This window comes from Sciurus vulgaris (assembly GCF_902686455.1).
Source record: "Sciurus vulgaris genome assembly, chromosome: 2".
Taxonomy (NCBI): domain Eukaryota; kingdom Metazoa; phylum Chordata; class Mammalia; order Rodentia; family Sciuridae; genus Sciurus; species Sciurus vulgaris.
The window spans coordinates 131,778,220-131,796,119 of NC_136462.1; the positions used below are offsets into that span (position 1 = coordinate 131,778,220).

The window sequence follows — 17,900 nt, forward strand, 5'->3', positions numbered from 1 at the left end:
ACCTTTGACTACCCTTACATACTGTACTAACTTCCTTGACAGCCCATTCACCCACAGAGTGTCAGACAATAGCAGGATCTGTGGGGCATCATGCTTCCTTATAACCTGGGGGAAGACAAAGGTCTTTCATTACCCTTTCCAGCAGGAAGTAGTGAATCACCTCTCAGATTTTTATTGTCTTTATTTCTACATTTAATGTAGTGCTCTATTTGGTTGTCCTTGCTTTGTGTTACCCTTTCATTCATTCAACACTGTTGAAACATCTTCTCTATCATAAAAGTAGCAAGTTCTCTTTTGAAAAATACTCATTGGAGAAGAAATAAACAAACAAGTGTGCAAAGAATGTTTTATCCAGTTTGTTTTTCTCTTCACCTGGCATTATTTCTTGAGCTGGTCCCATGTTATTAAATATCCTGTTTAAATCAAGGTTTCAGTGGCCACATGGCATCGCACTGAGTGAATGTGCTGTGGTTGGTGAACAGAATATTGATCAAGGACTCACTGAGGGCCAGGAGCTGTGGCTTTGCTGTGGACGTGCTCTGGTCAAATAGATGAATTGTTACTGTGCAGCCTGATAGATCATCATGAGCCACAGTTCCTGCACATTTCTATTTTATTGTCAGATTTCTCCCTTTATTCCTGTGCTCGAGGTTTTCACTGTGCCCCTATGGTCTCTGCAATACATGCTTATTCCAGGATTCTTAGATTAATTCTTGATAATATATCCCAAACGGTCACAATTCAATATACTTCCTACTTTAGCCTTTACCAAAAAAATGGAGACAAAGCAAAATAAGACTGACCAATGGGCCAGCTTATACCTTGGTGAGAAGTGCTCAACCCACAGGAAAGGAGTCCTGTTGATCATATACTGAAAACAGGATTTGTTGGGGATTCAAACTGGGAAATGTGGAAGAGATAAGGGAACCAAAAATAAGAGCAGAGTCTTGGAGGAAAGGAAGTGAACAGAGGCTGTAAGAACTAATGTGCAGAAAAGAGCTGCAAGGTTGTAGAGTTGTGAGGGAGGGAAGCCTGCCCAGGAGACAGAAAAGAGACACAGGAGGAATCTGGGATTCCACACTCTGGGGGCTGCAGTCCTGAGTATTGCCTCTGTTCAGAGCCTAATTCTGTGAGCTCACTTGTTCCTGGAGCCCCCAGACTCTTCCTTCTTCAGGGAGAGATTCTATGCCCTGAGAGGTCTGCAGAGTCAATAGCTGTGCTCACATGTGGATGGAGCCAGGTTAGAACCCTGGAGCATCTACAGTGGAGACTGAGAAAGGCAGGGAGACAGGGAGTGTCCCAGAGGTGCTAGCAAGAGCCTTGGGAGGAAGAACACTGGATGTGCAGACTCTCCAGAGTGACTTATTCTAGTAGGTCTCCCACCAATGGGATGACTGAAGCATGCTGGACAGGGTCTAAATGTGCAACCATAACTGAGTGTGAATTTCCCATCCAGAGCTGTCACTCCTGTTTGCAGAGACAAATCATACAGTCAGAACCAACATGCACCTGGCTTCATGAGGACAGGAGCAGGACGGTGGGTACATGTGAACATTAGGCTGTCCCTGCACTGTCACCAAATGGTTTCTGATGTGCATGTAAAACCTGAGGCAGTGGACTCAGGAATAGGGAAGTTGTTTGTGGCCTCTTTCATTTGAGCTTTAGGGCATGGGGCAAATTATGCACTGAGTCACTGGGGAAAAAGGTTTATGACTTCTCATGAAAGTGAGAAGAGGCCTGGTGCCTTGCCAGGTGGGAATATCTGACATGGCAAAGGATCCTGCATCTTACCATTATTGTTTTAAAACAAACAGTAGGATGGGAACAGGAAAGTGGATGAGAAGAAAGTAGTCCTTTGTGGGCTTTCTCAGGAACCCACCACAAAGTATGATGCCTTCCACAGGCTGAGAAGAGGGGAAGTCCCCATGCAGGAGGCTTTCTGTCTCCGGCCTGCTGTGGGACTGTACAGCCTGTCACCCCCAACACACACAAAGTGTTGTGGCTTTAATTCTCAAGAGATCTCAGAACTGTCAGCCATGTCTCCAGGTCACAGGTACAAACTGAGGCCGCAAAATGGTCCCTGAGTCAGTAGGACCCTGAGTGCCAGGAAGAAGGTTCAGCCACCGTTTCTGGCAGAGCAGGGTATTCCTTACTCAGCCTCCTTCTGTGGGACTGACCTGCCTGCGTGGAGTCAGGTCTTTTTCTTTATGGAAGTTTGGGAGTGTTTGCTTTGGTATTTGATGTTTTTACTTAGAAAAATTAACTCTAGAGGAACTCTCAACCTTCTGGGGGGCATTTTACTGGCTGTGGCCTCAGGAATTCTGCGAGTTGTGCATGAGGACCCAGGAGACATAGTCAGGTACCTTTGTATCAGGTTGGCAGGAAGCCAATGACAAACAGTCATCTCCAATGTCACCAGGAAACACAGGCTTGTGGAACCAGTTTGTGACTCTGAATTTTTTTTTTTTTTTTTTGCATCCTGTGCTACCATGTGGGTACCTAGAATGGGAAGGTCAAAGGAAACAGGAAGGAAAAAGGAAACAGAAGGAGCCAGGGAAGAAGGGAGTATGGCAGGATGGCATCTGCAGGGTCCCAGTACATCGTCTGGGAAGTTGTGGAAGATATCTCCAAATGATGGGGGTGGGACATGTTTAATGCTCACTCTTCATGTCTGATTTTTTAATTTACCAACAGTGACTATGTCCTTGGAACTTTGGGTGGGCTTTGCAGAAAGGATTAATAAAATCAGGTTTGAAAGTTCCAATGCATATCTCTGCTCCTCTGAAGTCATGGCCCTCCTAGCCTGGCTGGGTGGTCTTCACAGAGGCTATGTGACTTTGCTGGGAGTGAATATGGCCCTCCTGGATGCTGTAGGCCTTAGAAACTGCTTTGGTGCAGAGCACAGAACCCACCCAGATAGCACAGGGTTGTGCCTCTGGACATTTTACTATTTTGTGACACAGACTGGCCCCATTAGTCCTTGACCTGTTATTTTTGAGTCATAGAACAGAAAAAAAGGGGGATGGGGGAACAGACCAAAAACAATAACTGTGACACAGCCAGAGTTTGTTCATTGTCCCCAGGCTCAGTGAGGTCTCTGCCAAGCAAAGGCTCATCTCTAATGTTACAGATGTTTACAAAAAGCATGGTCACTGCATTGCTTCTGGACCTGGGCCTATGCAGCAGCTAGAATCACATTACATGGGACTTGTGTAGCATAGCCTTTCATTTCAAAATTGTAAATTTTTAAGGGAAGAGCTGGGAAAATAGTGTAGTAGGGGGAAAAAAACACTGTCAGATATATTTTTTGTGGTGATGGGGATGAAACCCTAGGCTTTATGCTCTGCCACTGAACTACGTTCCTACCCTTGTTAGAACACATTTTAAAGAAACCATATTAATTAAAGCTTCATAATAGTGTTGTTCTTGAGAAAAAAGTTCTTAAAAATTTTATGAAATCTTATGAAATTTCCCCAGATGATGGTTGAGATATTGGTTTCCTTGTGTCTAGGGACTATTCTAGGTATTTCCCTCACCCTGGGCCATCAAGAGAGTAATCCAAGGAGAAAGCCTCCTGAATTCCTCACATTGGCTTTAAGGACACAGGAAGGGTAGCCAGGCTTGCTCCTTCTTTTCCGTGTCTCTGTTGTTGAATGGGGGCTAAGTTCTGCATTGCAGATACAATGGTGTGAGGTTGGATAGGAATGAGGGGAGAAGCATTTTTGGGATGCTCCTGTTTAGTACTTTCTCACCCAGTCCCTATCCCCCCCAGCTTCCTGAAACACAGACCATCAGTTATGATGCATGTTGCATTGATATTTAAGGTTTTCAGATCCACCAGCAAATGCAACCCATCTTTGGGAATCCTAGATCTAGCAATGAATTTGGATTTTTCTTCTGTTCTACTATTGCTTATCATGAGAGACATGCTTTAAATAGGGAAACAGCGATGTCACTTACAGGCACCTTCCCAGTCCTAAGTAGGTCAGGTTTTTGTCATAGTTTTGAGAAGATCACAGTTGAGTCACAGTAAATTTGGAGAGAGTCACGAATCTCATCAGAATCCAGAGTGCATTTATGATATTGTTAAATAGCATGCCATAATTACTGGCCTGCATAGTGTCCTCTCTGTTCCTCCCCTCGTCCTGGCCATATACACATATAGCACATAGTACAGTCTCTGCCGAAACCAGTCATCAAAGGGACTTGCCCTCACTCATGCTGTGAAAAGCTGTCCTCTTGCTGGCTTAACTGGCAGGAAAAGACAAGTCCTGAGAGCAGGGTCTGAGTCATCCCCTCTTGCCAGCCTCTCTCTTAGCCATGGCTACACAACTTTTTATGGAAATATAATCTCATGAATAAAGGTGTGTGTTTTAAGTTTTCAGTTCGATAAATGTTCACAAAATGAACATACCTTGTAGTTCACATACAATTCAAGACACAAAACATGTAGGACTCCAGGAGCCTCCACCGAATGCCTTTTCAGCACCCTTCCCCTTGGGGTAAACAGTGTTCTCACTTCTGACACCATAGACTTGTTTTACCTGTATTGTACTTTATAGATAGGGGACCAAGCAGTATGTATGCTTTTCCTTCTGGCTCCTGTCACTCAACATTATGCATGTGGGATTAATGTAGGTCCTTGTGTGTATGCAGTAGCAGCTCATCAGTTCTCAGTGCTGTGTAAGTATAAAATATACACTGCTGGTGGGCATACGAGTAGTTTCCAGGCTGGGTTATCATGAACATTATGACAGATGATTCTAGAGCATGTCTTTTGGTGAACATTGAATGCTTTTCTATTGGGTAGATAACTGGAGGAAGAATTGCTGGAGCACAGGTATTTACATCTTAATATAGCTTAAGATGTGCTCTCTCTCTCCAAAACTCACTCTTGCCAATATGTAGAGACCAGAATGAGGTTCTTCAGGTAGATAAGTAAGGTTATGATCATAATAGAATATATTTTGGGTTGCTGTTATGTCAAGCAGGAATCCAAAGTCACTTCAGTAAACAATTACAGTTTTTATATAGGTTCTGAACTTAAATGAAGACTTTATTACAGTGGCTGTTTATACAGCTTAGGTTAGCTCTTTCTTACTGTGCTCAGTTCATCCACCAATGAAGCATGTCTTGCCTCTGATAAGCTGACACAGGTGGTAGTAGGAAACCAATTGTGATGATAGGCAGAGGCAAAGTGGATCAACTGAATTGTCACTGTCCACTTGCGACAAATACTCTAGAGGCTTGGTTGTGTACTAATATGTGTTGCCAAACAGCTTTTGGAGTCTAAGGATACCCAGTGCTCATGAGTCACATTTTCAAGGTCATTCATGGTTTGAGCAGGCATCTCTCTTCCTTCAGCACAACGTCTCACACTCTGAGGAAGAGAAGAGCAGGGGCAATATTATCCTCATGTTCCAGATGACACAGGTGAAGGTCAAGCTAAGTGTCTTCCCCAGCAAATGTGTGTGACTAAGAGAAGGGGGCTGGAGCCCAACCCATGTCTGCTGACAACAGACCTCATAGGATTCTGCATATGACAGCTCTTCTTTGTACCAAGCACATGTTTTAGAGGCAGATATTTTGCAGTGGTTATGACAAGGTCTTCAACAACAGGTTAGTTTGGTACATGACTGAGATTTGCTTTTACAACCTTCTTATGGCACAGGTGACAAAATTATTTTGCAGGAAAAGGTGATGTGAGGCGCCTCTCTCAGCATAAGATGGTGGTCAGCCCAGGATTTCAGGTATTCCTTTGCAGTAGTAGTTAGTGTCAGTTGTTAAAAGCCAGTTTAGAAAATTCTGGCTTGGGCAGAATTGCAGCTTGGGCATCCCTAATCTAAACATTCAAAATCTGAAATTCTGCAAATTCTGAAACATCTTGAGCACTGACATGATGCCACAAATAGAAAATTCTAGACCTGATTTCACATAAAGTGCCATAGTAAAAATGCATTTTATGTAAAATTTTTAGTAAATATTATATAAAGTTACCTTCAGGTTATTGGATAAGGTGCATGTGGAACATAAGTGAATTCTGTGTTTAGATTTGAGTCCCATCCTCAAGATATCTCATTGTATAATTGCATATATTTCAAAATCCAAAAAATCTGAAATCCAAAACACTGCCAATACCCAAACATTTGGGATTCTCACCCTATAATAGGATGTTCTAGATCAAGTTATGAGAAATCTGAATCTTCAAGAATGCTTTGGCACTATTTTGCATATTTTCTGTTCACATGTATGTTTTTCTGAAACCTGAGAGTTAACTTAAAAATGATATTTCCCATGACTACCAATGTCTGTTAAAAGAAAAAAAAATTAAAAACCTAAAAAAGATCTGAGTTCATAGTATGTATATCTTTAAAATCAGCTCAATAACCTCTAGAGAGTTTAATACTACTACTTGATAGTTCAAATAGAAAACATCTCTATTATTTAGAGAATGAACTTTAGGCTTTGCGTTTTGTAATAGTCTGTAAAATTATTTCAGAAATTGCTGAATGTGTCTTGATATTTTTAAGTGAAATACTATAGGAGGTCATTTTTATTATAAGAAAACTTATATTCATGAAAATATTTTAATGCAGTGTGATCAAGTTAAAGTACTATAAAACAATAAAACAATAACAAAAACCTAAGTTATTTTTAAAGTCAGTAATCCAACTTGCTAACTGTGTCATTTCTGTTTTGCATCTGTGTAAGTGAGCTCTCATAATATCTACCAGGAAAGTGGTTTTAAGAACCTCAGCCTGAGTGTACAAGTTTGCATCCCAACTAAGTCCCAGGCATTCTTTTTTTATTTTAGTTTTTTGTTTGTTCATAAGTGATCAAGCATTATTCCTAAGAATTCTGATGTAGGCATACTCCGTAGAGCTTTCTGAATCCCCTCACATACAAGTTAATTTCTCACTCCACTTTTTGCTTTGGTGGCTCTAAATACAGAACCACAGAACATCATAGAAGAGAAAACCTAAACTGTCATGCCTGTCCAGGTGCATGTGCTTTGTGGAAGCCAGGGCAGACTTCAGCAGGTGACGTATCTTTGAAAGGATATGTCTGGCTCCACTGTTTGAGAGCCTCAAATTAGGTTATATTCCTTTTAGAGTTTAAAATATAATCACAGTAAGCCTTCATCCTGCTGGTTATAGTAGGCCCACCTTTTTCATCTAATCCAAGGACCCTCAAGTGCTTACCCTGCTCTATAGAACCTATCTTTTTGGTGAGTAGAATAAACAGGACAGATAATAAGCATCCTATTCTCCAAAATGGCCACTGCCTCATGGCACTGTCTCTCCAGCCAACACCTGCCCACTGTGAGGAAGGAGACATTACCATGGCCAGATGGAGGATTCCTTTACATAGTGTGGTGATGAGAAGGGTGCTCCCAAGGCCCCAGGGCTTGCCTTGCCAACTGCTCTGTGGTTCTTCTGCCACCCATTCCATGCAGTGCTGTGGAACCAGGGACTGGGAGTGGCAGCTCACAGTGTCATGAACTCACCACCCAACACAAGGTATTTGGTTGAATTGCTCTGAACCATCAGCTCTGTTCTGATGTTCTTGGATCTTCAAGGGTTGGTATCATAAGTATTTGACTGTGAGTGGACTATGAAGGGCAGAGCTGAAGATCACTTAGGACTAGTGTGTAGGGAGCCCTCCAGATCAGTTGGGAGTAGGTAGGGGTCTTCAAGAGTAGTTGTAGTTCTTAATATCAGGAGTAGTAGGGGAATTTTCAAGATCACCAAGCAATAAATAGTTGGGGGTTTTCTCAAGATCATTAGAAATATTGGGTATCAGCTAGGTGTAGTGGTTCTGTAGGCTTTCTGGCCAGAGATGTTGGCAGCTTAGTCTACTGAGTGAAGAAGGAAAGAGAGGTCTGTCTATGAATCTTGATTTATGTGGGATTTAGAAGGATTGAATGTGGAGAAGTAGGCAGGGTTGTGGACAATGTCCCCAGGGGATAATTGTGCAACTGGTTGATGTGGAGATGATGAGGCTTTAACTCTCCGCTAACAGATTTTCCTCAGAGAAAAAGTTGTTACTGCTTTTTTTGTTTTTGTTTTTTAAATTTTGATAAAGTACAATTTATTATTTTTAGATGTATTTTTAATGTCATATATAAGAACTTTTCACATAACATTAGGTATTGAAGATTTTCTCCTGTGATTTTTTTCTAAAATCTTATAGTTTTGAATTTTACATTAAATTTATGATCCATTTTAGGATCTAAAAAATAAAGTAAATGATGTATTGGTCGTTTGATTTTTTTTTTTTTTTTTTTTTTTTTTTGCCTATAGTTGTTCAATTGCTTCAGCCCTGTTTTTGAAAAGCATACACTTCTTGAATTGCTTATTAACCTTTGTCAAAAACAGTTGATTGCTATTATAAATGGGATTGTTTTCTTAATTTCTTTTTCAAATAGTTTGTTATTAGTATTTAGAAATGCAACTAATTTTTTGTGTGTTGATTTGTAATGTGAAACTTTACAGAATTTGTTGATCAGTTCTAATAATTTCTGGTGGAGTCTTCAGGGTTTTCCACATTTCAGATCATGTCATCAGCAAACAGAGACATTTTCAGTTTTTCCTTTTTTGTATGGATGCCTTTTATTTCCTTTGATGACCATTTATCTGGTCAGGACTAAGATAAAATAATTAAGAGTAAATTTAACCAAGGAGGTGAAAGATTGTTACACTGAAAACATAAAATATTGATCAAAAAACCGAAGAAGACACAAATAAATAGAAAGAAATCCCAAGTTCATGAATTCATGTTTTAAAGAACTTTTAAAATGTCCATAGTACCCAAAGCAATCTACAGATTGAGTGCAATTCCTATTAAAATTCCAATGTAATTTTTTTAGAGAAACAGAAAAAAAAACCCTAAAATAGATATAGCCCACAAAAGACCTGATTTTTTGAAGCAATCAATGAGCAAAAAGAACAAAGCTAGATGTATCACATTCCCTGATTTCAAAATATCCTTTAAAGCTACTGTAATCAAAACAGCATGGTGCCAGCTTAAAAACAGTTACATTAACCACTGAAACAGGTATAAATCCCAGAAGTAAACAGAAATATTTACTGTCAATTGATTTTCTACAAATTACCAAGAACACACAGTGGGAATAATATACTCTTTTAAATGAATGGTGTTGGGAAAAAATGGGTGTCCACATGTGCAGTAATGGAGCCGGCACCCTCATCTGGTGCGTATGTGTGTGTAGGTTAAAAACGGAGTAATGATTTAAAAATAAGACCTGAAACTAGAGAAAAGCATAGGGAAAAAGCTCTGTGATACTGGGCTGAGCAGTGATTTCTGGATACAGCATTAGAAGCACAGAAAACAAAATCCAAAACAGAAAATGAACTCTTTGCACAGCAAACAAAACAGAATGATGAGACAGTGCACACATTGGGGTTTTCACACCATAATCTGATAAGGAGCTAGTATCTAAAATACATAAGAAATTCAAACAACTCAATAGCAAAAATACAGTAACTCGAGATGGGTTAAGGATCTTAACAAATATTTCTCAAAATAAGATATATAAATGACCAGAATATATATTAAACAATGCTCATTATCAGAAATGAAAGTTAAAATCACTTTGAACTATTACCTCATACCTGTTAAATTACTGTTATTAAAAAGATGAATGATACCTAATTTTGACAAGAATGTGGAGAAAAGTAAACCCTTGTACACGGTTGGTAGGAATGCAAATTAGCACAGCCATTTGGGAAAATAGTGTGGAGTTCCCTCAAAAAACTAGAAATAAAACTACCTTATGATCAAGAAGTCCCTCTTTGGGGTACACATCCAAAGCAATAGAAGTATCCTAAGCTCATTTCAGCATTATTCACAATAGTTAAGATATAGAATCCTCAATTACTTTCTTTTTTAAAATTATTTGTTCTTTGTAGCTAGATACTTTTTTATGCTTTCTGTATTTTAGTGAAAGTACCATTGACCCTAAAATAAATTATTGAATCTGAAAATATTAACCTGCCCATATAGTTGTATATGCTCTTAGTCTAACTTACTTCCATATTCTCATTTTACCCTTTTATTTCCTTACCAACTCCTCTGTGACTATCATGAACTCATGGTCATGTACAGTCTTCTGTAGATGAGTTTTCAATGTATCTATGGAAACAGATCTTCTTTTTAATATTCTAAACATTTTTAGACTAAAATGTTATAAAGAGCATAAAATGGTCTCAGCATTGTTAAAAAAAAAGATATGGAAGCAACCTAAGCACTAATAAACTGATGAATAAAGAAAATATGACTTTATATACACACTGGAATACTACTCAACCTTAAAAAGAAGGAAGCTCTGTCATTCAGGACAACATGGACAGAACTGGAAGACATGATGCTAACTGAAATAAGCAAGTCAAGGAAAGATAAATACTGTATGACCTCACATATATGGAATGTGAAATGCCAATCTCATAGAAATAAGGAATAGAAAAGTGGTTGCCAGAGGCTGCAAAAGAGGCTGAGAGTTGGTGAGGTTAGCTTGACTGAAGGCTTCTAATGTATAATAGTTCAGAATATCACATTGCATCCCATACATATACACAATTATGTCAATTTAAAAACATCAGTTTGGTGTACTTATATGAATCTATTTCAATTTTTAATGTTTCTATCCCTCTACATAAACCATCCTGTCTTTTTTAAAAATTTATTTACTCTGATTCATTGTACGCAAATGGGGTATAACTGTTGTTTCTCTGGTTGTACATGAAGTAGAGTCGCACCATTTGTGTAATCATACATGTACATAGGGTAATAATGTTTGTCTTATTGTTATTTTTCCTTCCCCCTCCCCTCCCACCCCTCTTTTTCCTTTATACAGTCCATTCTTCCTCCATTCTTGCCTCTGTCCCACCCCCCAGTTATGTATCATCATCCACTTATCAGAGAAATCATTCAGCCTTTGGTTTTTTGGGATTGGTTTATCTCACTTAGCATGATATTCTACAACTTCATTCATTTGCCTGCAAACGCCATAATTTTATTATTCTTTATGGATGAGTAATATTCCATCGTGTATATATACCACAGTTTCTTTATCCATTCATCAATTGAAGGACATCTAGGTTGGTTCCACAATCTAGCTATTGTGAATTGAGCAGTTATGAACATTGATGTGACTGCATCACTATAGTATGCTGATTTTAAGTCCTTTGGGTACAGGCCAAGGAGTGGGATAGCTGGGTCAAATGGTGGATCCATTCCAAGTTTTGTAAGGAATAGCCACACTACTTTCCAGAGTGGCTACACTAATTTGCAACCCCACCAGCAATGTATGAGTGTACCTTTTTCCCCACATCCTTGCCAACACCTATTGTTGCTTGTATTCTTGATAATTGCCATTCTAATTGGGGTGAGATGGAATCTTCAGGTACTTTTGGTTTGCATTTCTCTTATTACTAGAGATGTTGAACATTTTTCATATATCTGTTGATTGCTTGTAGATCTGTGAAGTGTCTGTTCATTTCCTTAGCCCATTTGTTGATTAGGTTATTTGTACTCTTGGTGAAAAGTTTTTTGAGTTCTTTATATATTCTGGAGATTAGTGCTCTATCTGAAGTGTGTGTGACAAAGATTTTCTCCCACTCTGTATGCTCTCTCTTCACATTGCTGATAGTTTCCTTTGCTGAGAAAAAGCTTTTTGGTTTGAATCTATCCCAGTTATTGATTTCTGCTTTTATTTCTTGTGCTTTGGGAGTCATGTTAAGAAAGTCTGATCTAAGCTGACATGATGAAGATTTGGACCTACTTTTTCTTCTATAATCTGCAGGGTCTCTGGTCTGATTCTGAGGTCCTTGATCCATTTGAGTTGAGATTTGTACAGAGTGAGAGATAGGGGGTTCAGTTACATTTTGCTGCATATGGATCGCCAGTTTTCTCAGCACCATTTATTGAAGAGGCTATCTCTTCTCCATTGTATGTTTTTGGCACCTTTGTGTAGTATGAGAAAACTGTATTCATGTGGGTTTGTCTCTGTGCCCTCTATTCTGTGCCATTGATATACCTGTCTATTTTGGTGCCAATACCATGCCTTTTTTGTTACTATTTCTCTGTAGTACAGTTGAAGTTCTGGTATTGTGATACCCCTTGCTTCACTCTTCCTGCTAAGGATTGCTTTAGCTATTCTGGATCTCTTATTTTTCCAAATGAATTTCGTGATTATTTGCTCTGTTTCTATGAGGTATGTCACTGGAATTTTATTGAATTTGTAGGGCTGGGGGGATAGCTCAGTTGGTAGAGTGCTTGCCTCACAAGTACAAGGTCCTGGGTTCAATCCCCAGCATCACCAAAAAAAAAAAAAAAAAAAAAAAAAAGAAAAAAAAACTGAGTAATCTCTGGGTCTTCTGATTCCTGTTGGTCTTTCTGCAGTACCATACTGTCTTGATTACTGAAATGATATAGTGAGCCTCAGTTGGGTGTAATGATTTATCTCTCTCCATTTTTCTTTTCCAAAATTGTCTTAGCTATTCCAGTTCCTTTACCTTTTCATAAATATTTTATAGTAAGCTTGTCTTTGTTTACAGGTATACCTTGCTGGGATTTTGATATGAAATTGGGAAAATTGACATCATTACTTAGTTGAGTCTTCCAATCCATGAACACAGTATGTCTCCTCCATTTTTTTAGATCTTCTTTGATTCCTTTCATTATATTTTGTAGTTTTTAAGTTATAAACTTGATACATGTTTTTTTAAATTTATATTTAATCTTATTATTTTGAATGATTTTAAGCCATATTGTATTTTAATTTCAGTTTCTTCATGTACATTGCTAGTGTATAGGAATAGTTGATTTTGTATGTTTATTTCAGATCTTGTGCCCTGGCTAAATTCATTCAGTTCTAGGATGTTTTTTATAGATTACTCAGGGTTTTCTATGTAGACTATGGTTTGTATAAATAGGGATACTTTTGTTTTCTTCTCTTTAAGTCTATTTACCTTTTATTTCCTTTTCATGCCTTCTTGCACTGGCTGGAACTTCCTGTACTGAGAAGTATCAACAGTGAGAGCAGGCATATTTTTCTGATTCTTGATCCTGGAGGGAAAGTATCCAGGCTTGGGTATTAATTATGATGGTAGCTATAGACTTTGCATAGATACTGTTTATTGGATTTAGAAAATTCCATTCTATTCCTAATTTTCTGAGAGGTTTTATCGTGAATATATGTTGGAATTTGCCAAATGTTTTTCCTGAGACAATTGATATTTGCTGTTTAAGTACATTATATTGCTTGATTTTTTTAATGTCAAACTAACCTTTCATCCCTGGACTAAAGCATACTTGACCTTGATAATATAATTCATACTAGGTATTGCTGGATTCTACTTGATAATAATTTGTGGCGGTTTGCTGTAAATTCATGAGGAATGTTAATACTTTTTTGTGCTGTTTTCAACTGGTTTTGATAACATGATAATACTCACCTGAAAACATGAGTTAGGAAAACATTATTTTTAGTAAGAATTTCTGTGAAAAGTGTCATTATGGCAATTCCACATTATAAAGTTGTTTAAAATCCTCTATCAAAAATGACCTAAGTTCATGAAAAGCATAAGAGAGAGAAAAAAGGAACCTGTTTCAGAAGAACTGAAAAGTAATTAAGTTATATAACCATTGTGGTTTTGGAGTCCTTCCCTTGTCCACAGTTTCACTTTCTGTGGTTTCAGTTACCTGAGGTCAACAGTAGTTCAAAAATATTAAATAGAAAATTCCAGAAATAAACAATTTGTAAGTTTTAAATAGCTTTACTTATAGTAGATTGTTATAATCATTCTATTTTATTATTAGTTATTGTTGTTAATCTCTTACAGTGCCTAAATTATAAATTAAGCTTTATAATAGATATATATATATACATAGAAAAACAGAGTATGTAGGGTTTGGTTCTCTGTGTGGTCTTAGGCATCCATTCAGGTCCTCAGAATATGTCCCCATGGGTAAGGGAAGACTACATACTTTCTTTTAGGTTCTAAAGTGGGTCTGGAACAGAGATAAGAGTGAAAGGATATGGCCATACCACAATTTGGCATTATACAGAACATTTTAAAACCTTAATACTAAATTTGAAAGAGACTTTAAAAACTAGAGCATTAGAAAGAATATTTAGAAATGTTAGCACAAAATATCACTTTCAGAGTTTGCTTGAGATATGTGTCTTGAATCAGATACAAATTATAAAACAATTCTGAATTTCATTAAATAAACTTTGCTTTTTCAGTGGTGTGATCACATAGGATCTGCATTAACTATTGACTTGGTTACTTACACTCATCTGTGTGTGTATAAAACATTTAAATCCATGTCCAAGAAGCAAGGCAGTTGGGAGAACAAAGAGGAAAATATAATTTAAAAAAATTAATGACATATAGTAATTGCATTTCTTGTCAATACTGACCAGTCCTGGCTGCCTTCCACTTTCTGTTTACAGATGAAAATTCAGTAACATTTTTGCTGAGTTCCACCTTGCTTTACGTTTTTCTGTGGTGACTAGCAGAGAGGGTTGTAAGGAGGTCAAACCAGTTGTGTTTCCTTTAGAGTTGGTAGATGTAGATAAACACTGCAGTGGGTTGCCCCATTAAATTTGGATTTCAGATGAGTAACAAATTATATTCTAGTATAAGCCTGTCCTCTAAATTACATGAGGCATGCTTACACTAAAATACTCATTGTTTACCTGTTTTATTGAGTTTACTAGTAAACTGTTTACTAGTTTTCCTGAGTGTCTAGTATTTTATTTTGCACCCTAATGTCCTTCCACATCTTTTTCTGTCTTTGACCTTGCTTATTTCCATTTAAGATAAAAGCAAAAGAAGTTACAAAGGATTCCCCCTATAACAATAGTTTTGTTTAGCAAAGTGCCATAGCACTAGAATAAGATGGCTCTCTTTTCCTGGCAGGTGAAGATCATGACAGACCTTGGGAAATATTAATTTTTTCTACCATTGGTGTCTATGGCAAGATTGTTAGCCCTGGGTAGGGGGTCACACCCTCCCAGTAATGCCCTGCACTATCCTTGCTCACTCACACTTTCTATTCACAGTGATCTCATTTCATTTGTCCTGCCAGCATCTAATTATTCAGAAAGATTCTTACTCATCCACACATCCTCCCCTCAGTCCTATTTTGCATTTACCCTTTTCGGATGCTCCCTAAATTAGCGTCCGACATACACTACAGATAGCAACTTTTACATACTTCCTGGGCCAGACATGTGAGTAGGTAGAGAGTTTAGGCTGTGCATGCTTTCCTTAAATTGCCCACCTTTATAAGATTGTCCTGACATTATGTATAGCACTTGCATTCAGTGAGTGATCCAAAGAATAGATAGTAGAACTTCTCTCAACAAATACCCGTCAGACTGGGGGAAACTCTTAGCAGTCATACTGCTGTCTTCCTTTACTGCAGCACAAGTTCTTGGAGCCCCTCACTCTATTCCCTTCCACTCCCTTCTGTTCCAGGCAGCTGGCAAAGCCCCTCTGTGATTTGAGCCATGTCGCTATGAACCAAATCCTTTTCTCTGTTAGAATTTGTTTCAACCTAGAGGAAGGTAATGCTACTGACTCATGTTTGTGTTTCTGTTTAATTTTAGGGCACCTGGGGCCATTAGAATTACAACTCTGCCAAAAACAAAGCTTAATATTATTACTTCTTTCAGGATCAAATACCTTTAATGTAAAGTCAGAAAAAAGGAAATATTAGAGGAAGTTTATTAGCAGCTAAAATGGAAACCTCCAGTTATTTCCCTGCTTCATTTTCAAGGTTCCAAAGAATGTGGGGATCTTAATGGGGAGAACCCCAGCAAAAAGCAGAGAGGCTGCTGCTGAGACCATTTTCTCTGAAGGCTGAACTCCTTATTTCTAGCATGATATCATTCTTGGGTTTTCTTTTCATTTTTTAAAATTCGTTCTTTTTAGATACATGGCGTAGAGTATATTTTGACATAGTATACATATATGCAGTATAACTTATTCCAGTTAGGATTCCATTCTTGGGGTTGTACATGATGTGGAGCTTCACTGGTCACATATTCACATATGAACATAGGAGAGTCATGGCCGATTCATGCTACTGTCCTTCCTATTCCCATCCTTCCTTCCTTTCCCTTAATTCCCCTTTGTCTAATCCGGTGAGCTTCTATACTTCCCCTCCCTACCCTCTCTTGTTATGGGTTAGCATCCACATGTCAGAGAGAGCATTCAGCCTTTGGTATTTGGGGGACTGACTTATTTCACTTAGCATGATATTCTCTAGTTCCATCTGTTTACTGACAAATGCCATAATTTCATTCTTCTTTATTGTTGAGTAATATTCCATTGTGTACATATGCCACAATTTCTTTATCCATTAATCTGCTGAAGGACATCTAGGTTGGTTCCATAGCTTAACTATTGTGAATTGAGCTGCTATAAACATTGATGTAGCTGTGTCGCTGTAGTATGCTGATTTTAAGTCCTTTGGGTGTAAACTGAGGAGTGGGATAACTGGGTTAAATGGTGGTTCCATTCCAAGTTTTCTGAGGAATCTCCACACTGCTTTCCAGAGTGGTTGCATCAATTTTCATTCCCACCAACAATGTATGAGTGTACCTTTTTCACCACATCCTCACTAACATTTATTGTTGCTTGTATTCTTGATAATTGCCATTCTGGCTGGAGTGAGGTGGAATCTCAGTGTAGTTTTAATTTGCATTTCTCTAATTGCTAGAGCTTTTGAATATTTTCTCATATATTTGTTGACTATTCATATTTCTTCTGTGAAGTACTGTTCGGTTCCTTTGTGCTTTTTTTTTTTTAATGTGCGTGTGTGCATGTGTGTGTGTGTGTGTGTGAAGTTTTTTGAGTCCGTCTATGTCCTAGATATTAATGCTCTACCTGAAGTGTAGGTTGCAAAGATTTTCTCACATTCCATAGGCTCTGTCTTCACATTACTGATTGTTCCCTTTGTTATGAAGAAACTTTTTAGTTTGCTACCATCCCACTTATTGGTTCTTGATTTTACTACTTGTGCTTTAGGAATCTTGTTAAGGAGGTCAATTCCTCGGCCAACATAATAAAGAGTTGCATCTACATTTTCTTCTAGTAGATACAGGGTCTCTGGTCTAATGTCTAGGTCTTTGATCCACTATGAGTTGAGCTTTGTGCAGAGTGAGAGATAGGGGTTCAATTTCATTCTGCTATTTATGGATTTCCAGTTTCCCAGCACCATTTGTTGAAGAGGCAACATTCTTCAGTTTCTACCATTTTCAACTAAATTCACTTGAATACAGGTTAAATTTTCTTTGTTATGGGCTGTTATATTCAGTCAAACACCAAGGTAAAGAATTAGATAATCACTAATATCTGTGGAATTCTGAGGATATTCAAATCTGTTCTCTTTCTGAGAGTGTTAATAAATTGTAAATGCACCATGGTTAAATTGATTTAAATGTGTTTTATTGGTTAAATTTTATTAATATCTTTTTGCTAAGAATTGGTCTTTCAGTACTTAGAATGAATATTTTCCTATAGTTTGATCCCATAATAGGAAGGAAAAAATGCTGCTTGCTGCAATTCTAATTTATGGAAATGTTGCTGTAGTCCTCAAAACTGGATGTAGATTTTTCCAAATGGAAGTGGTTCATTTTGTAAATATCCCATTTTCTTACCTCTTATTCTCAAGCATAAAGAAAGCTATTTGGCTGCTAATAATGATGAATTATAGACATACTTGCATCAAATGTGTGTTGGCCAAATCTTGTGGGTAAACATGTAGGGAAATCACCTTCATTGGGCACTGTGTGTAGACAGGGCCTTCACTTTTAATACCTGGGACTTCTCTGACTCATTTCCCAGTTGTGAAGCTCAACT

The 17,900-nt window shown here is 38.0% G+C and overlaps 1 protein-coding gene across 4 annotated transcripts in view; it reads left to right on the plus strand.

Annotated features, from left to right (window-relative positions):
- Nucleotides 1-17,900, plus strand: part of OTUD7A (OTU deubiquitinase 7A) — a 346,216-nt gene that overhangs the window by 18,606 nt on the left and 309,710 nt on the right. The window contains exon 2 of one of the 4 annotated variants that reach the window (XM_079121947.1): nucleotides 12,579-12,658. The exons of the other annotated variants lie outside the window; for them this stretch is intronic. The gene's annotated coding sequence lies outside the window, so the exon portion shown is untranslated. The remainder of the gene's footprint in view (nucleotides 1-12,578; nucleotides 12,659-17,900) is intronic. 4 annotated transcript variants of the gene reach the window in all.